The sequence below is a fragment of the Engystomops pustulosus genome, chromosome 10, assembly GCF_040894005.1.
Source record: "Engystomops pustulosus chromosome 10, aEngPut4.maternal, whole genome shotgun sequence".
Classification (NCBI taxonomy): Eukaryota; Metazoa; Chordata; class Amphibia; order Anura; family Leptodactylidae; genus Engystomops; species Engystomops pustulosus.
The window spans coordinates 40500166-40518918 of NC_092420.1; the positions used below are offsets into that span (position 1 = coordinate 40500166).

The 18753-nt window shown below is 46.1% G+C and overlaps 1 long non-coding RNA gene across 3 annotated transcripts; it reads right to left on the minus strand.

The window, feature by feature from the left end:
• Window positions 1-632: 632 nt before the first annotated feature.
• Window positions 633-16977, minus strand: LOC140103924 (uncharacterized). 3 transcript variants are annotated; one of them, XR_011850207.1, is made up of 6 exons: window positions 16055-16977; window positions 14114-15731; window positions 11606-11772; window positions 10605-11116; window positions 7973-9225; window positions 633-6418 (listed from the first exon to the last, which is right to left on the minus strand). It is a non-coding gene; the product is annotated as an uncharacterized lncRNA (long non-coding RNA). The 3 variants fall into 3 exon arrangements; XR_011850208.1 differs by lacking the exon at window positions 633-6418 and having other exon boundaries at window positions 7057-8394; window positions 8774-9225; XR_011850206.1 differs by lacking the exon at window positions 633-6418 and having other exon boundaries at window positions 7057-9225.
• Between the last annotated feature and the right edge of the window lie 1776 nt (window positions 16978-18753).

Here is an 18753-nt window from a genome sequence, read left to right on the forward strand (position 1 = left end):
TAAGAAAGACCATAAGGAATTATAGAGCGGTATGGGGATTCTTACACCATGTGGACCAGATGCGTTTATGCTTCTGGGGACACTTCCTGTTGGTTTACAAGGAGCGATAGTGGGGAACTACACTGTTAATAAGTAGGATCCAACATTTTAAAAGGGGGAGGATCCTGGTCCTTCCACAACATCGTCACCACTTTCCGGGCATAGTATAAGGTGAACCTGAAGAAGATTTTATCGTAGTGGCCATTAATAACCTCATTCATGATGCCAAGGAGACAGACAGAGGGGGACATTATACATGGAAATTCAAAGTGCTGGTTAAGGAATTCCAGCACTTCAGCCCAGAACACCTTATACCTAAGGTCAGGTCCAGACACAATGCAGGAAGGAACCAACCTCAGCCTGACAGCGGAAACATAGATTATTTGGCATTACTCCCAAGCGGAATAATTTTGCAGGAGTGAAATACACTTGGTGGAGAAATTTAGATTGGATTAGGAAATCCCTGGCACTCACCACAGATGTGAAGTAAGACAGTTCGACCTCCCTCCAGTCGTCATCAGACAGGTCAGGGATGTCTCCTCTCCAGTGTTCTAGGGCAGTAATGGCAAACCTTTTAGAGACCGAGTTCCCAAACTACAACAAAGACCCGCTTATTTATCGCAAAGTGCCAACACAGAAATTTAATTTGTGATTTATACTCCCTTCTCTGTCACAGTTTTCATTGATACCAGCACCCTGAGGACACCAATGAAAATAGTCCCTGGTAGAGCTGTCACTTAAAATAGCTCTGTGCACAGCAAGTCCTGGGCTTTCTGGGACTGCAGGAAGATACCTGGAGTCATCTCTGGTGATGGCCTGAGTGCCCACAGAAAGGGCTCTGAGTGCCACCTCTGGCACCAGTGCCATAGGTTAGCCATCACTGTTCTAGGGCTTTGTCAAATGGCCTGGCTTTTTGTTCTTGAAGCAATTTCACTCCTGCCACCCCTCTAATCCAGGGAGAGAAAGAAGATGGGGGAGCCATGGGTTTAGCCATAACGGAGTCCTGGGTGAGAGAGGAGGGGAGCCGTTTTCTCCTACCATAATTTGCACCCTGCGCCAGCACACCGCCACCGTAAGCATAGGAAGTGGGATAGTAGATGGGGGGTTATATCTGTAAAGAAGAGCTTCATACAAACCTATTAAGGCTCCAGTCAGAGCGGTAGCAGCATTACCCCTGTCTATGTCTGTCTACCAATAGGCGTATACCATCTGGGAGGCCAAATAGTACAAATATAGGTCTGGAGCTGCTAGCCCACGCCAAGACTTGGGAGCATGGAGTAACGCTAAACTAAAGTGTGGCGCGCCACCCTGCCAGTAGAAGGACCGGAGAATACCATATAGTTGCTTGAACAGACTCTTGGGAAGTAGTACCGGGCATGAATAGAATAGATATATAAATTTGGGAAGGAAGATCATCTTAAAGATGTTAATATGACCATACAAGGACAGAGTGAGGGTAGACCAGGCTTTCAAGCGAGACTCAGTATTATTTATCGATGGGTCGATATTTAATTCCGCATAAGCCTGAATCTTGCGTGATATCTGTATCGCCAGATATTTGAATTTGGATACTACTTGGACCGGGACTGGGAGGGGAGGGGGAACTACCCCGTTCTCCGAAAGGGGGAAAAGGGCCGACTTATCCCAGTTAACACTGAGGCCTGAGAAACTCCCATAACATTCAGAGACAGGAGGGATACCAGAGATGGGCCCACATCCCCCAGGTACACAAGTGTGTCATCGGCATACATGGAGATCTAGTGATGCCCTTGATATTTTCAGAGTAATGGATCGCCACAACAAGGGGTTCAATAGCAAGGACGAAGAGGATGGGGGATAATGGGCACCCCTGTCTAGTACCCCTGGCCATAGCAAAGGGGGCGGAGATGTTAAGGTTGGTCCTAACTCTAGCTTTAGGTTGGTGATATAGTAGTTTGACTAATGCTATGAAGTGGGGGCCAATACTTATTCTAGGCATGAGGGCCCACAAATAAGGCCATTCCACATAGTCAAAATTATCCAGGGATAGTATGAATCCGGTATCTGACGAGCCCTCCGCAATGTTCAGGTGGAGTCTTTGTATGTTAATGTCAGTTCCTTTACCAGGCATAAAGCCCATCTGGTCCGGGTGGACCAGGGACAGTATTACTTTATTGAGTCTCATGGCCAATATTTCAGAATTTAGGAGGGAAATTGGGCGGTATGAGTATGGAAGCAGGAGGTCTTTCCATGGCTTAGGTAGAACTACAATGAGGGCCTCTCGCATGGATTCAGGAAGGGAGCCTCTTTCCAGCGCCTCAGAGTACAGGCGCAGAAGATGAGAAACCAAAGATTCACTGTTGTCCTTGTACCACTCCCCACCCAACTCATTCAGGCCAGGAGTCTTACAAGGGGGGAGCGACTGTATAGCCAGTTCCACCTCCTCCGCAGAGATTGGTGCGTCAAGTTCTGACGAATGCGCGGCTGTGAGTTTCCACAATGGAAGATTGTTCAGAAATTGGGCCATCTTAGCGGAAGAGGCAGACGATCTGGAACAGTAAAGAGAGGAGTAAAACTCACGGAACACCATGTTTATAGCCCGGGTTCTGTGACCAGGGCTCCACTGCCATCTAGGATAGAGGGGATAGAGGCACAGGGTCGCTCATCCCGTGAGAGATATGCCAGCAGCTTCCCATTTTTATCCCCAAACTCAAAGAAGGATGCCTCCCTGGCCAGCAAGCGCTTACTGGTGCGTTCTTTTGCTGCAGCTAAATGGTTCCTCTGCGCCTGCGTCCAAGCTCTCTTTTTCTCTGGGGTAGGGTATTCAAGATATTCCTTTTCTGTACTAACTAACTTAGCTGACAGCTCTTCTTCCTGCGCATTCAATTTCTTCCTATGCCCCGCCGCACCTGAGATGAAAGTTCCCCTGAGGACTTGTATGAGTCCCAGACTAGAAGAGGGTCAGGGTGTGTTGAATGTGTATCCCAGAACTCACCATGTGCTGCCTTAACAGTACTCTGAACAGCTGGGGGTAGGAGCCAAGCAGGCGGCAGTCGCTGGGAGGGCCTACGAGGAGACGGACAAGCATGCCAGAGTGATCCAAGGTGCTGCGCGGGCAATATTGTACTTGTTCAACATGAGGTAACAAATTCAAGGAAGCAAAAGCCAGGTCAATAAGAAGAATAAAAGGAGTATTCTCCCTCCTGGGGGTGTTTGCTACACCATACATCAGTTAAGGCAAGGGATAGAAGCCACTCATTCAGTTGGCCCGAGCCCGGATCTAGGCCACTTGTGCGATCCATAGAGGGTTTCAGGGACTGCATTAAAGTCACCAATGCAGATTACCAGATTTACCAGATACTAAGTGCAAAATAGCTGGTCAAAGGGAGGAGGGACATAGATTGCTGCTAAGGTAAATGCGAATCCCCACAAAGTACAATGTAGGACCACATAGTGGCCAAAGTGATTCGGCGCTACCTGTATAATCTCTATAGGAAGTGCCTTGGATATAAGTATGGATACACCCTGGAAAATACCGAGTAAGAAGAATGATACCCTCTGGCCACCCATGCCGCTTCAGAGAGAGGACCTTTTGGCCTGTCAGGTGGGTTTCATGAATGCACACAATAGCATCCAAGATCAGGGCTCGTTTAAACTTGGAGTTGAGGCCCCTGACATTCCAGCTCATAATTTTGAGGGAGGTCATATTAACGGAAGGGGAATGGATGAGGGGAAGGAGATATGAGCAACCAGGCATTCATCCTTTCATTCCACAGAGACCTTGACAGATGGACAGACAAAAACATGATAAAACAACTATAACAGAGTGAACAATCCCCGTAAACTCGGAACCCCCTATCTTAACACCCTAACAGCAGTAGTGCAGACCTATACCTTCGAACCAAACTAGTAGCAGAAGAACAGTGGTCTCTAACTTACAACAAATCCACACCGTTTGTCCCGGGACCCCAACCCATTGGTAAATTTGTAACCACAGGATATTGGAGGCAGCCAAAATTAAGGGGAGAGAGAGAAAAGGAAGGGAAACATTGGGGGGGTTTAATACAGCCCCCCAAAACAATTTTTTTTTTTTTGTTGACACACACAACAGACCCGAGTGACCAAGGGGGAAGTAAATATCCTTGAACTGAGAACAAGAACAACGTGCTATATCACCTATACTGTACTCAGGCCCTTCACTGGTGTCAGAAACATGTAAGGTACAGGGGGATAAGAGGCCCCTGCAAATCAAGTATACATCAAAATATGAGCCACAAAGGAACAAGAAAGGATATTGTCTGTTATCATTCAGGAGGCGGAGGCTGATCCTAGAGCAGCTGTTGGAGATGTGAAGAATCTGGTCTTCTGATCATCCACGATGCGGAGCCTTGAGGGATATATCATAGAACATTTATATCCCTTGTCTAGGAGACGGGCACGGACCTCTGTGAAATGGGCTCTTTGCTTTCGCACTGATGCAGAGAAATTGGGATAAAAGGATACTCTATTATCGGCATAACGTATTTCACCCTTGGTCCGGACCGCCCTAAGGATAGAGTCCCTGTCCCTGGAGTGCAGCAGCTGGGCCAGGAAGGCTCTAGGATTGCCCCCTGGCGGGCCAGGACGGGATGGCACTCGATGAGCCCCCTCCACTGTGAAGAAAGTAGAAAAAGTTTCTGGGGGTAGCATATCTTTGAGCCATTTTTCGAAAAAGGATATCGGACTTTTTCAGGAAGATCGATCACCTGGATGTTGTTCCTTCTCAGACAGTTCTCCAGATTGTCGGCTCTGTCGACGGATGCAGACATTTGGCACTGTAACTCACTGATCTGCATGGGCCTCTGGACATCCTCCACCTCGGATATTCTGCGCTCTGTTGCTGTAATACGTTCCTTTAGCTCTATGAACGTCGTGTCTCAGTATAACAAATTCCTGCCTGAGCTCATCCACTTTGGTAACAAGTTTAGTCTGGAACATATTTATGGCCGCCAGCACTTCTACAAACTTGCGATCTAACACCCCAGACGGGTCAGAAGCATTCAAGTTGTGGCAGGCTCTGGGAGCCGTCAAAGAGGGAGGGGGATGGGTTCGGGGACCCCTACGGAGAGCAAGGCTGTGTGCGGGAGAAATTCCCCAATTTTTTGTCAGCTTTGGTTTGTATCTGTGCCAACACGGCTTGTGAGGTAGAGCATTCCTGAGCATGTAACGGCTCCAAGAAGAGGAGCGGGGGGTTTCCTGGGATGGATTAATCGTCTGAGGGAGGCGCAGAGGCACCTGCTGCTTTAGATAGTTTGGCTGTCTTTCTCCTATTGCCCATGGTAATAGATTCGGCCTGGAAGGGTTAATATAAAATAGAGCCCAATGAGAGAGAGGCACACTGGGGCCACCAAGGTGCAGGACAGTTCCGGATATTGTACACAGGCAGGAGATCCCCAGAACCAGTAGCCAAGGGCGGTGAAAGCGCAGTCCTACCTTCTCCTTGGATTTGCCAGCAGTGTAAGGATTAAGTCCTGGAGCAAGGTCAGTGTGCAGTGCTGGAGCAGCTATGGGGGTCCAGGGCATGTGTGTCAGCAGGATGCAGGTGGGCACAACAGTGGCCTGATCTCCCACTCAGGCAGGGATTAATGGAGGGAGGCCGGACCCCCGATATGGGATGAACTCTGGACTGGAGCGGCTCCGCCTGCTACCGAATGGGGCTGCCACCCGGCCAACTGCAACACAGGAGGGGCTGGAGGCAGATCTTCTTACCCCGCGGTCCGAAGCAGGAGTGGTGCCGGGGATGCAGTCCGGAGGGGATTTCCCGCCACCGCAGGTAGAGGAGTGCGCACTGCGCGCCAGATCCCACGTGGCGTCCGTGGCAGGAGGCTGAGGAGGGAGTCCGGCGGAACTACCTGGGCGGCAGCTCAGATATCGCCGCCAACTGCAGAGGACGGTGTCCTGAGCCTGTCCGCTGTGGAGAGGAAGACAGGAGGGTAAGGATGGCTGCCAGCCTTCAGGGATAGGATTATGGGAACCGGGAGCTCGGCGGCACACGTTTGCTCAGCTCGGTTCTGGCCATGCCCCTTCACCCAGTTCTGTTAATAATACCAAAAGCTTCTTAGAGGAGGCAGCACAGATCTCTTACCATTGCATGATGAAGGTAGCATCTTTTACAGGAAAAGACAGAAAGTGTTGGACGCGCAAGCCCCTAGTAACAAGATGCGATTCAATATATTTTTCTAGAAATGTTTTATTCCACCACACCTTCACACGTCAATGGAATGTTGATTTTCAGGTGCTTTCCAATGTGGCAATATCCATGCATTTCAGTCTCTCCCACTGTGATGTCACCTTGTAGGGCACGATCAATTATTGTTCACCACAAGTCCTCTCGTGACCTAAGATCCATAATGTCTACAAACTGTAAACAAACAACACAATTAGTAGAGCTGACCAAAACTGAGACAAAACATATAACATCTGAAGATGCCCTGTCTATTGATGTAGTTAAATGGAGTAGACAGCCTGTCCAAAGTTACTGAAACCTGTAAGTAACATGTGTAGGACCAGCAGTAGACCACGGCATCACATTGATAATACAAATTTAGCAAAATGACACAGATAATTAAAATATAACTTTTAATAGATATAGATAAAAGGAACCACGTTCAAGGAGGTGGTACTAGTCAAAACCTACTCAATTGTGAGAGTACCTAATGAGAGAAGAACGACAGGAACGGACGAGCCGGGAGCAATACAAAGGGGGCCAGGTATTCAGCTATACTAGGGACTAGTAGGTCATCACTGAACTCAGCAAGTTCCTACGTCAGCTGTCCCTGGAAGAAGACGGGTGAGATCCAACCTTTTAATACTCCCAATACTGGTGTTTTTACATTATTACCTGTGGCTTCTATATGCTCTCGCGTGTTGTTGCTGTAAATAGTTATGTTCTGGTGCGGCGCACTGTCGTCCGTTCCTGTGGTTCTACCTAATAATACTCTCACAAATGAGTGGTTTTTGACTAGTACCATGTCCTTGAACGTGGTTCCTTTTATCTATATATATTAAAAGTTATACTTTAATTATATTTTAATATTTTTCACGTTTTTGCCACTACGCTTCATGTATCGTCCACACACATATGTTCTCATTTGTACATTTCACTTTTCATTGTTTCACATATATTTTCATTTGTATGTGCTTACTTTTTTCATTTTTTGGTCTCATACCATCTTGTTCTTTACCATGTATGTCATTACACATCATATGCATCAGTTTGATTTTTGTTGTCCCGATTAATTTGTCTCATTCCTGACCATTGTCACATTACTATCTAAGTGTTCAGGGGGTCAATTTGTCATAAATTTCACAACCTATTTACTACTTCATTGCTAGGAATATGACACATAATAATCTTTATTATCCATTTTATTTTACTTCATTTTATCTTTCATGATTCAGTTCTCTGCACCAGATTTCATTCACTTACCGTAGTATACACTCGTGTATAAGCCAAGTTTTTCAGCACAAAAAATGTGCTGAAAATCCTCACCTCGGCTTATACACGAGTCAATACAGCAATAAAAAAAAATTAACTTTTATACTCACCCTCCGGCGGCCCCGATGCGCAGCGCGGCTACTCTTCTGGCTTCCACACCTGTCTTCTTTCTTCGGTGACATCCTGCAGGGCTTTTATACTCACCCTCCGGCGGCCCCGATGCGCAGCGCGGCTACTCTTCTGGCTTCCACACCTGTCTTCTTTCTTCGGTGACATCCTGCAGGACTTTCTGACATTTTTGAGTCTTGCGCGGCTATGACAGATATTTAACAGGGGATTGTGGTCACACGCGATCAGATTCTGGCACAGCTGTGTTGGCTTCCATGTGACCAAAATCAAGGGGCAGGCCATCGGACGATCCGACTGATTCGGACTGAGCGCAGGATTTAACTTTAAAATTGTGTCGCAAGAACTTACATGTACCACAAGAAGGTGGACCGGAGCGTGAAAGCGACACATGCAGGATATCTGGCGCACGATCTTAGTGAATTGCGGCAGAGTGCATGATCCTCAGACAATGCACTTTCTGTGATCTCTTCCGGACGGGTAAGTAAATGTACCCCAGACTCTAGCATCAGCACATAGACCCTTGGCTGCAATATGCTGTAATCCGGATTTCATCCCAGGTATGCAGATGTAGGACCATCTTGTAGATAATATATTCAGGCTGCACAACCTAGTAATGTAGGTGCAACTGATCCAGGGATCCTACCCCAAGATACTGTATACAAATTAGGATCAAGCACTCTGGTATGTTTCAATATGCATTTAAATATCTTCAAGTTACGAAAATACGCAATGGCGTATGACGTTTCGGCCTGTATGGCCTTTGTCAAATTCTGTAAACAGAAATATACATAAACATATAATTAGTAACCATAATGGTAATATAACAGTGGACTAGGTTACAACATGTATACAAAAGGATCAATTTACAAGTTTCAAAAATGTAAAGAGATAAATAACATGAAAACACCATATATTGTAGTAGGAAGACAGAAACTGGTGCTTATAAAGTGAGTATGAGACCAAATCGCAGGGGTCATCATATAGGTAATGCATAATAGACCTGTGTCAAAAGGTACAGAGACAAAGTATAGGATAGGACAATATAATAAGACAATACAAGCTCCTTGTTGCTGGTATAGGACATTGGGATACATAGAAGATAGGTTTAAAACTATCTCTGTAAGGCAAGAGGTTCAGGAAAGTGCTTACCAAGGCAAGATGAAAAAAACAGGTACTTGTAGAGGGCGCTGGGAATTGTGCTACTGCACACCATGGAATGCGCTAGTGTTTGATGCCGTGTGCTGGGTATATAAGCAGGAAGTACATCCCCTAGGGGCGCGGTAGAATGACGTAATAATAAGGGCAAGGTGCGATAAATTGGGCACACGGTGCAACAAATTAGGCGCGCGGCCAGATTATGTGCGCACGCGCTTCCAGGAGTGTTCATGTCTTGAGGTTCAACATGTATAGTGTGCAGGCACATAATATAAGAGTGTCACGAATGGACTGGGGTTCCTACAAGAATATTCTTTATACAGAGGATGTATAGTACAGAAATGGGGGCCACGGCAGTGGATACATGTAGCCTAACAGGGATGTGCTGCTGTTTGTGCTATGTGTCGAGTCTTCCCATCACTAAAGTCGAACGTATTTTATCATCTCTGTAGAAAAAGGATAGAAGTAATTAGAAAATATAACATATACATTCACATTACGCACAGAACATGGTAACACTAAGGGAATTAGATGAAACTGTGTACATCGTATTCTCTATTAAGTCCTCTTGGTTCAAGTGTTTGTAGGTTGTGGATCCAGTATGCCGCACGCTTTTTCAGCAGCTGGATACTGTTACCACCCCTTCTCAATGGGGGTACATTCTCAATAACCTGAAATTTGAGCTGTGCCAAGTTGTGATGCATTGCATCAAAATGAGCTGGTTAGGGTAGTAGCAAGTTCTTATTACGAATGGTGGACTTGTGTTGTCCCATCCGTTCCTTAATGCATACAAGTCCACGTGGGCATTTAATGATGTAGACGGCGAAGTTTGTCTGACACGTGAAATAGTCCTTATTATGGAGTTCTGTATGTATAGTGGATTTGGGTAAATGTAACGTGTCTCAAATGCGTCGACTTACGAATTGCACTGTGCAACCCTCGCAGAATACCTCAAGGTTAAGAGGATTCCTAGGGGTCTGCAAGTGCCGATTAGACGGATTATCTTCAGTGAAGACCAAGAATATTGATGATGTATAGTAAGAATGAGTCAGATTTCTTTATGAGGGGGGTGAGGACTTTTTCTAGGAGGATGGATAGTGGTGACAGAATGGAGTCAGTCGAGGCTACTATAGGCCTCCCTGGTGGTTTATAGTGGGTCTTGTGTATTTTTGGCAGTGTATAGAAGACGGGAGTCACTGGATGGGGATTGGTGAGGAATTTCACTGTCTGATAATCAATGGTGCCTGACAGTATCCTTAAGGATAGTGTGGATTTTGTCTTTAACCTGGAAGACCGGGTCACCTGGAATCTTGGCGTAAACCTCACTGTCATTAAGCTGTCTAAGGGCCTCGTTAATGTAGTTATTTTTTGTCCATAATGACAAGGGTTCCCCCTTTGTTTGCCGAATTGATTACTTAATGTTTGTTGTCCATCAGAGATCTAAGTGCTTGGTGGTCAAGTGGCCTCATGTTGGAATGGGTCCTGAATCTGCCCAGCTGGAAACCGTGGCGAAATTTTTCTAAATCCCTGGATACTAATTGTATATAGGTTTCTACTGGGGCACAGGATTTGGGGGGCATATATGAGCTCTTAGATTTCAGTCCAAGATCTTTGGCACTGATACACATAGAGGATGAAGCTCCCTTTGTGTTCGGACTCTCTGATGAGTTCTGGAAATGGGCCTGTAGTCTAAGGTTCCTGTAGAACCTTTATAGGTCGATCTCTAGCTGGAATGTATTCAGCTGGTAAGCGGGACAAAAGGAGTAGGAGTAGGAGGAGATGTTGACAACTAATGACTGTGTGGGGTCAAAGGGATTTGTCCTACCTGCGATCTGGTCGTCATTGGGTCCCCGTAGGTTCTGATGCTTTCTGCCCCTCCTCGTCTGCGAGACCTTGGTCTTCCACATGTGCTTAAAAAAGAGTGTTGGGAAAGTTGATTTTCCAGACCAGAATCTGTGTATGAGGAATCTCTCGAAGATGATCCGCTGCGTCGTTGTCCGAATCGGAAATATCCTTCCTCCAATCTGTAGACCCTCTTGGCTTTGCAATCCTTGGTGTCCCTTAGAAACCTTCTTCTCTTGGTGTCCTCCACTGTTGTACGATGTTCCTTCAAGAGTTTGGATAGTCGTTCCTTGAGTTGGGAAAACTCGTCTGAAGATAAGTTGTTGTTCGATTACTCCAATAATGAGCCATGAGCCTTTATAATTTTCCTTTACTGTCCTTGGCTTAGAGCCAGTACTTCTCAATGTTGGTGACCTTGGATCACTGGTCTTTTTAGAATTATTTATATGGAGTTTTACTGATATTTCTGAGGTCTAAACTGTCTCTAGAATAAACCTGGGGAAAAACAGTGGTTATACATAACATAAGAACCTTGATCTTGAATCAGCTCTCTGGGCTAAAAAAAACACACAAGGGACAATATAAGTTTAGATCAGGTTTTAAATCAGGTCAGGTGGCTAGGTCATAAACATATAAAAACAGAACATCTAGACTACTGTTCTACTCTTTGAGAGTATACCTAGTGTATGTACACTTGAAGAAAGATGGACACATGGTGGCAATACTTACCACACATATTATTTCCCTTACTGTGTGAAAAGAAATACAAATCTAGATGCAAAAATACTGTTGGCAGTGACACTATAACAACATATAAATTCTTGGAGCTACACAGCAGAGTCCTAGACCTGTCACTTAGGCGCAGCCCGCGGGTCGGCTCAGAAGTGCAACTAACTCAAACACTAGACCAACGTCACAGGTAAGACAAAGATTAAAAAAAAAAAAAATAAAAAAATAAATAAATAAATAAATCAATGAACTTGCCTTGTTCAGTGGAGTTGATCAGGCTCAGGTCGGTCCAGAGAATGGCCAGAAAGCACCCTTTGATTGCCGGTCTGGGGGCCCTCTCGGCTCCTCAAGTGTAGTTCCCTGGTTTCGGCACCATCTGTCAAGTTCTGCCCTTGTTCACGCAACCTCAGGTTCTCTAATGACTAATAACATTCGCAGATTAAGCTCATGAGAAATCAAACCATTCATTCAGTTCCATTCTGTGAACTGAATGTAATGTATATCTTTCTAAATATTAATTATAGATTGTATAGATCAGTGGCGGCAAACCTATTGCACTCAGAGTCATCTAAGGACACCCAGGCTGCCACTTCAGCCAGAACAGCTGTAAAAGTATAAAATATTTTGCCCAACTCTGCACTGAGCTAATATAGATATCAGCAGTTGTTTGCCTGCTAGCAGGGTTTTTGCCGTATTTTTTGGACTATAAGAGGCACTTTTTAGCAAGAAAAAAATCTTGCTAAAAAGTGCCTGCGTCTTATAGACCGAAGGTCAGGAGGGTCCAGCACTGATGCAAAGCTGCGTGCGTATGAATGATGCAAAGCTGTGTGCGTGTGTGTATGAATGATGCAGAGCTGTGTGCGTGTGTGTATGAATGATGCAGAGCTGCGTGCGTGCGTGCTTGTCTGTATGAATGATGCAGAGCTGCTTGTGTATCTGTATAGATGATGCAAAGCTGCGTGTGTATCTGTATAGATGATGCAGAGTTTCGTGCGTGCGTGTGTATGAATGATGCAGAGCTGCGTGCGTGCGCGCGCATGAATGATGCAGAGCTGCGTGCGTGCGCGCATGAATGATGCAGAGCTGCGTGCGTGCGTGCGCATGAATGATGCAGAGCTGCGTGCGTGCGCGCGCATGAATGATGCAGAGCTGCGTGCGTGCGCGCGCATGAATGATGCAGAGCTGTGTGCGTGCGCATGAATGATGCAGAGCTGCGTGCGTGCGCATGAATGATGCAGAGCTGCGTGCGTGCGTGCGCGCATGAATGATGCAGAGCTGTGTGCGTGCGTGCGCGCGCATGAATGATGAAGAGCTGCGCGCGTGCGCGCATGAATGATGCAGAGCTGTGTGCGTGCGTATGAATGATGCAGAGCTGCGTCCGTGCGTGCGCGCGCATGAATGATGCAGAGCTCAGTGCGTGCGCGCGTATGAATGATGCAGAGCTGCGTGCGTGCGCGCGCATGAATGATGCAGAGCTGCGTGCGTGCGTGCGTGCGCGCGCATGAATGATGCAGAGCTGCGTGCGTGCGTGCGCGCGCATGAATGATGCAGAGCTGCGTGCGCGCGCATGAATGATGCAGAGCTGCGTGCGTGCGCGCGCATGAATGATGCAGAGCTGCGTGCGTGCGTGCGCGCATGAATGATGCAGAGCTGCGTGCGCGCGTGCGCACATGAATGATGCAGAGCTGCGCGCGTGCGCGCGCATGAATGATGCAGAGCTGCGCGCGTGCGCGCGCATAAATGATGCAGAGCTGCGCGCGTGCGCGCGCATGAATGATGCAGAGCTGTGTGCGTGCGTGCGCGCATGAATGATGCAGAGCTGTGTGCGTGCGTGCGCGCATGAATGATGCAGAGCTGCGTGCGTGCGCATGAATGATGCAGAGCTGCGTGCGTGCGCGCGTATGAATGATGCAGAGCTGCGTGCGTGCGTATGAATGATGCAGAGCTGCGTGCGTATCGGTATAGATGATGCAGAGCTGCGTGCGTATCGGTATAGATGATGCAGAGCTGCGTGCGTATCGGTATAGATGATGCAGAGCTGCGTGCGTATCGGTATAGATGATGCAGAGCTGCGTGCGTATCGGTATAGATGATGCAGAGCTGCGTGCGTATCGGTATAGATGATGCAGAGCTGCGTGCGTATCGGTATAGATGATGCAGAGCTGCGTGCGTATCTGTATAGATGATGCAGAGCTGCGTGCGTATCTGTATAGATGATGCAGAGCTGCGTGCGTATCTGTATAGATGATGCAGAGCTGCGTGCGTATCTGTATAGATGATGCAGAGCTGCGTGCGTATCTGTATAGATGATGCAGAGCTGCGTGCGTATCTGTATAGATGATGCAGAGCTGCGTGCGTATCTGTATAGATGATGCAGAGCTGCGTGCGTATCTGTATAGATGATGCAGAGCTGCGTGCGTATCTGTATAGATCATGCAGAGCTGCGTGCGTATCTGTATAGATCATGCAGAGCTGCGTGCGTATCTGTATAGATCATGCAGAGCTGCGTGCGTATCTGTATAGATCATGCAGAGCTGCGTGCGTATCTGTATAGATCATGCAGAGCTGCGTGCGTATCTGTATAGATCATGCAGAGCTGCGTGCGTATCTGTATAGATCATGCAGAGCTGCGTGTACTGTGCTTTAGTGCAACCAACAGGAATACTTTAATTAATGTAAAATATATTTTTCCTTTTTTTTGAAGCCTAAATCTGGGGTGCGTCCTATATTAAGAAGTGTCTTATAGTTTGAAAAATACAGTACCTTGTACCCCTGGCGGCTCTCTCTGCCTTTGTTTGGAGTGGTTGCCATGGGAATCCGCATCAGTACTCTGGAGTTGAAAGGAGGGTGGGCGGATCTTTTTGGGAGGGTCACTAGGAGACGATCTGTAGCTGCTGGCAGCAGGAGAATATCAGCCCTTGCTATTGTTGGCAGTATGTAAAAAAAACTCTGGACCTTGAGTGATGTCACAAGCATGTGACTGATCATATGCTTCAGGTCATCCAACTGCAAAGAGCAAGTCTCTTTATACTGCCTCGGAAATAGTATGAGCAAAGCTCGCATTGTTTGAAATTCAGCAGAAATGTGTATGTGTGGAAGTAAGAATGCATGCACAAATAAAGACAGAGCTCAGGCTCTCCATCAATTCTAATGAATCAGATCTTGTGCACACAGAACAGTATATATTCAGTGACATATTCATAGGAAAGGTGTGGTTTGCAGATGGGGGCAGCTTCTGTAGAGTATAATGGGGAAAAACAAACTTAAAAAAAAAATAAAGAAGTCTTTTAGGGAGGGGTCTTTTCAGAAAGGTGGTCCTCTGGAGAAGCTTCACACACACATATACATATATATATACATACATATATATACACACTTACTGTGATGTTGCCATGTATTCATCTTTTTATTCCAATGTAAGTGTATTATGGACAGGTTTTAATATAAATTTTTTTCTTTGTGGTGTAGTAGATACACCAGATAGGACTGATAAAGGTGTCCATATCCCAGGCTAGAAAGATGCCAGAAATATGATATTGACATCATTGGAATTGTTTTCAGTGGCCCTCTCCGGCTGTGCTAGAGCAATTCTTTTGTCAAGTAAATTAACAGTTACGCTTCAAGTCGACTCCACCTTCAGTCCAGGGCAGCCCAGGATGTTCTGCATTCAGCATCATTTTAAAACAACAGATCCTTGGCTTCCTGGTACCGCAGGAGGAGCAAGGAGGGTGTGGGATGAGCTGTATTATCAATGGAGTTCCTACCCAAATTTGACTGTAGTTTTTCAGCACTCAGCCTCTAAAAAGGATCACCAATACTGGTATAGATAGTTCTTACTTGTTCTAGTTTCATGGGCTACTATTTTTTATTACTTAATATGATTTTACAGTCTTTCCCTTGTATATACCAAAAAAAAAAAGACCCTTAAACGGGTTATCACCATAGTCATATTTAATAAAGTTGAAGGCATTTAAATAGTTACTTTTGCCATAAGTATTCATTAAAAATTATACTTCCTTACTTTGCAATTGTCTTTAAACTTATTTATGGCTCCCACTGCTGGTTGCTCTAACCGTCCTCGTTTTCCTCTGCTGGCCGGACATGCGCGGAGGATTCATCTCGGGCAGCTACTTGTACACTGAGGATTCCTCCGCCTGCTGGCCGCATCACTCCTCTCCATCTTCACTCACTGTCACATCCAATCAGGTGTCCCTTCTCCTCTGCCATGCTGTTAGAGGCCGCAGACTGTGTCCTGTCTTTGATGTAGCTGGAGCAGTCAGCCCGTTATCACAGGCATCAGGGCTGCTGTGTCCTGCACTGCCACCCCTCTCAATCACACACCTCAGGAGCAGGGAGAGGAGGCAGAGGCTGCCAGCACAGACTCAGGCTACATTCACACTACAGTATGGGGGACGTATATACGGCCGACGTATATACGGCCGATATACGTCCCCCATACACTCCTATGGGCTCACGGCCCTGTACGGGAGCGGTACGGTGCAGCACACGTGCGGCACCGTACCGCTCCGTAGCCCGGGGAAAGATAGGACATGTCCTATCTTTCCCCGTATTACGGCGCTGTGCGCCATTAGTTTCTATGGAGAGGGGCGGGGGTGAGCTGCGCTCACCTCCTCCTCCTCTCCCCGCGCTGCCGTGTGCCCGCCGTACTACGGTGCGGCGGGCTCACGGCAGTGTGAATTTAGCCTCAGCCCGGCAAGAGAAGCTGAGCTGGAGCAGGAGGAATGGCAGGGGCTGCATTGCAAGGAGGCAATGATGGCAGGTATGGCGAGTGCTGCATGGCCATCATTATGGTAAATATACAGTATAGGTCCCCTGAAGAGTCTAATGACTTTGCTAAGGAAAGACCACAAAACAAAAATATAAAAATTATAGATGTATAATCCAAGGTTACCTCTTAGCAGTGGTCACTCTGCCCCTGTGTTAGATCCAGCAGTACTGCAGGATCTTATGGATTAACACCTCCCCCATAATTCCTTGGAGCTGCTATTACACTGAGTAGCATGATATGACAATTCAGCAGTTGGCACATGGAGTAGAGAGGAAAGAGGGAATAAAAGTTATATCATGGTTCCATTCTGCTACTTTCAGAAATATGGCAAGTTTCTGTGTATGTATACATGAGTATGTATGTTAAATCAGTGTGTTCATATAATCAATGCATTGTATATGTGATTATATCATACATGAGTGCGTCCCTCCGTGTGATAGTATTTTGAATTCCTGCACACAGTGTCATCTGCAAGATCCAGTGACAGAACTAATATAATCATCATGCCCTAAAAATAGCCCTCATACTGAACGCAGTGCTCCCATCAGATCACTGTTATAGGTGATCTAGGAAGAGCAGTGCACATATTATGTGTTCCCTGCTAACTGGAGCCCTGCTATCATTATACATTTATGGTATGATTATATACTGTACATGTCTTCAGGACACCTATCCTGTATAAATATGAGAGAATGGTTTGAGATAGATAGGGATTAGATAAACAGCATGTAAACAGCATATATTCGTGTACAAAAAATGTGCTGAAAAACGTCCCATCGGCTTATATACGAGTCACAACGAGTTAAAAAATACTTAAAAAAATAATAAACTTATATACTCACCCTCCGGTGGCCCTGATCTGCAGCGCTGCTCCCCCGATGTCCTCTTCTGCCTCCTGTACATTGCGCTGGGCGACGCCATTGCTGTCTCCCGGCGCCCAGCGCGATGTACAGAAGACGGGCGGGGAAGCCAGAAGAGGACCCGCGCGGACATCGGGGGAGCAGCGCTGCAGATCAGGGCCACCGGAGGGTGAGTATATAAGTTTATTATTTTTTTTAATGCTGGGCTGGGCTGTATACTACTGGGGGCAAGCTGGGCAGTGCTGTATAACTACTGGGGGCAAGCTGGGGTGGCTGTATACTACTGGGGGCAGGCTGTATACTATAGGGGGCTGGCTGGCTATATACTGGGGGGGTCTGTGACCAATCCATTTCCCACCCTCGGCTTATACTCGAGTCAATAGGTTTTCATCGTTTTTGGTGGTAAAATTAGGGGTCTCTGCTTATACTCGGGTCGGCTTATACTCAATAAAAACTCTCGGCTTATACTCGATAAAAATACTCGTATAAAAATACGGTAAGTCTTTTTATATAATTTTATGAGAGAAATAGCCTAATTTACCATAAGAGTCTTTATAAAACAGTATTTATTGCCCTAGCACCTAATTGTAGCTTTGCTTTCATTTTTACACTGATTTGGAAAAACAGCAGAGCTATGATTGTTTGCTATTGGCAACTTAGACAGTTTGCATAAATAATAATAATAGATAATTGTATAAATAAGGCCCATATGAAACATATTCTATGAGGTAAAATGTTATTGTGTTTATCTTCTTATTGAAGTATAATGGATGAGAAGGGCCATGGAATAGAGTTTCAGCGCTTCTGTAGATAAGATTTCCATTATATTTATCTTTCTTTACTGTATATCATTAAGTGAAGGGACTATTTGAAAACAGCAGGTGGAAGGAGACTCTGCAAGCAGTCAAGTAGTGCTTAGAAAAAGTGAATTAGTCTCACCGGTAATTCTGTTTCCATAAGTCCACCATGACGGCACCTGGAGGTTGCACCTTGACCTTTGGTAGGGACAGGAAGTTGCGAAGGTTATAAGGCCCCTCCTCTGCCGCTGTTCCCCAGTGTCTTCCAAATAACCACCGGAGGTTCCAGTAGAGAGCTAGAAGATATTAGCCATCATTAATAACACAGGGCAGGGTAAATATAGCCTTCATGGTGGACTTATGGAAACAGAATTACCGGTGAGACTAATTCACTTTTTCCATGACGTCCCCCATGACGGCACCTGGAGACTTACCAGATAAATAGACTAGGGAGGGACCACAGCCTGGAGAACTTTCCGTCCAAAGCTCAAGTCATGGCTAGAGGGTAGATCCAGGCGGTAATGTTTTGGGAATGTCGATGTGCTTGACCACGTAGCTGCCTTGCAGATCTGGGAGATGGATGCTCCCCGTTTCTCTGCCCAGGAAGTAGCCATAGCTCTGGTAGAATGGGCTGTTATGTTTTTTGAAAGACTCACATCTTGTAGCTGGTAGGATTTAGAGATGGTCTGTTTTATCCACCTAGCAATGGTGGAACTTGATGATTTCTCTCCTTTATTTTTTCCCCCAAACTGAATAAAAAGGTTTCTGCACTTTCTGAAAGATTTGGTTCTGTCTAGATAGATTATGACAGCTCTTCTGACATCCAGAGTATGCCAGAGCGCTTCCTTCTCATTCTTTGGGTTGTTACAGAAAGATGGTAAAACGATTTCCTGACTTCTATGGAAGTCTGAGACTACCTTTGGGAGAAAAGACGTATCTAATTTCAGTACTATCTTG